Genomic DNA, 2,756 nt, shown 5'->3' with positions numbered 1-2,756 from the left:
GCATTTGTAAAAGCACCTTTAATTTAGTTACATTACAAAAGTCACATTTATGAAGGTCATGTCCAATAAATCTTTACTTGGTAAAAATACAAAGACAAAAACAAATAAGAATTACTTTAATTTAATCAGTAAAAAGACGTAACATTGCTTTTAAAATCAGCAATGTTAAAATGGACAAAAACTGAAAAATTAGTCAAATCGGGTTCGCGCAGAGCAAGCAACTTTGAAAGTCAAAGTCACTAGCTTTAACTTTACTACCAACAGAAAATCAGATTTTCATGGCTTGCTTAGATGCACATTTATATGAAATTGAGTATAGAATTAACTTCAACGACAGTTGAAATTTTTGAAAGAAAGCGTGCTGATTTAAAGGGTCACCAGAAACAAATATTTCAATTATTCCATATTAATACTGTTGCTCTCCGACTTCTTATAAAGTAGCATTTAGATATACAGGATGTCCCAGAACTCGCGGATCAAATTGAAACTGTATATTCCTTGATGGTAATGAAGGTAAAAAACGTTTAGAAAAATATTCAGGGTGCAACAGCTTTTTAGTTATGAATTAATCAAATTGACCAATAGAGCTCGATCTAATTTTCCCTTTATGAGAAAATTGAGTACCTTCCCTCAATTGCCAAGCAACGTATAATTCGATGAATAATAAAATTATTTTCAATATTTGTCTGGTCAACTTGTCGAAACAGACGTCAAAAGTGACAGCTACTTTTGAAATAACCAAAAATGGGATAATTGCGCCAACGGCAGGTGAACAATTGTATAGAATCTAAATCAGGGAACGCAAGAAGTTTCTTCTTCCGGCAACGAATAAAATATGGTTTGTTATGAGTGAAAATTTTCAGAGCAATTGTAACCTTGAGGGGTATGGGAAATTGACGGGAGGGATATGATGAATTGAACCTTTGTTGATGGAAGGTAAAATGGCGACGTAGCGTCAAGTGAGTAATACATATTACTACCTTAAAAATCTTAGTAAAAATTTATCCTGACTCCTGTGCATACACTCTGCATCTGCAACGTATTAGCGCAGCTACACGAGCGGGACTCGTCATCGTCGAAATGAAAGAAAATACTTTAAGGAACATTCTTGACATTGCAAAAAAGCTGGAGTTACACGTAGGTTTTGAACAACACATCAAGCATGGTGGCAGTTCTGAAAGAAAGAAGACAAAACTGGATTGAACTAACCTATTTATTTTAGCATCATTATTAGTAAAAATTTAAGTTAAAATTTTGAAACTAAACGATGTAGAAAGCAACAAATGAAATAAGAAACATGCAAAATAAAAAGAATAATTTATAACAAGTGACCACCTTTCATCTGAAGGAATAGGCGAGCTCGTTTTATTAAATTTTCCCTTGCCAGTCTAAGCACATTAGGAATAACAGTAGCCAGTGTTTCATGAATTTGGTCATTTAGTTCTTCTAAAATATTGATAGGTTCGCGGTAAATATAGTTCTTCAAATATACTTCTACCGTCGTCATCAAAGGACTAAAGAACAAGCATCTTCAGTCTCTGGCGTTCTAACTTCTCGCGGGGGACCACCAATTTCTTGTCAGGTAGGCACCAAGGACCCAGTGTCTCGAGCGCGGTACACCAACCGTAGAAATACGTTATAATTTGGATATGGCAAACGTCGTGGAAAACGTATTGCATATTCCCTTGCATCCTCACATGCATTGCGCCGGCACTCTCCATAACTTATGAGCATTTCGGCATACTCTGCAGCTGTATACATGATTTCAATACGAAGTTTGACAATTTCGAATCAAATTATAACTTGACGTTGTCAAAATCTTCACAGTTGCCCAAACATTTACTTGAAATTCTATACCATTCTTTCTAGAATTATATTGCTAGGCAATTCAAACCTTTGGTTAAATTTACGTGAAATTCAAATTAACAGCGTCCTTCTGATTGGTCAACTTTAATTATTCATTACAAAAAATCGATTATACCCTGTCCTTTTTTTTAAACGCTATTGCTTTCAGTTATCACCAAGGAAAACGCACTGTAAATTTGATCCGCGAGTTCTGGGACACCCTGTATATGTATATGTATATACACGTATTTCCGGGGTCCTACGGCATCTAACCGTTTCCGCTTTTGTAGTGCACCGAGCCGTGGAGAGAGAGATATTTCTCCTCCACCGTATAGTCCAATTTTTACAAAAACAGAAAAAAAAACAAAAAAAGCGGCACGTTTATTTATTGTTGGTTACTTTGTGGTTATTTAATGCTCTTGTCAATTTGATAATTTTTAATTTCTTTCACTTATTACATTGCTTACAAACATAACCTTTCGAAGCAGTTGTCAACAAATTTGAAACATCATAGTTATTTATGATCAATTCAAATTTGTTACTGATCCTAGCTCAAACATACGTGAAGTCACTAGATAATGACGTCATTGCAAAAGGGTAAAAATTGGACTCTACTAACCACTACGTCCTAGAGCCTTAATTGCTGGTCGGGCAATTGAAGGGGGGCGGATGGAGATGATGACGGAAAAATGGTCCGCCGTGACTGGTATTCGAACCAGGGACCTGTGCCGTGAGAGTCTGCCCTCTTTTCCACTAGGCCACCGTCCGCCCTCTTGGAATTGCCAAGGCTAAAAAGCCTTATACAGGGTCGCTACAAAGTATGGCAACAGTTAAATATCTCGAGAATGGTTTCTCGGAAATCCTTGAGATTTGGTAAGGGGTTAAGAGCATTTAAATTCTATTCTTTCCAA

This window comes from Tenebrio molitor, chromosome Y, assembly GCF_963966145.1.
Source record: "Tenebrio molitor chromosome Y, icTenMoli1.1, whole genome shotgun sequence".
Classification (NCBI taxonomy): domain Eukaryota; kingdom Metazoa; phylum Arthropoda; class Insecta; order Coleoptera; family Tenebrionidae; genus Tenebrio; species Tenebrio molitor.
The sequence above is the reverse complement of the archived record's forward strand: the minus strand, read 5'-3'. Positions refer to the sequence as shown.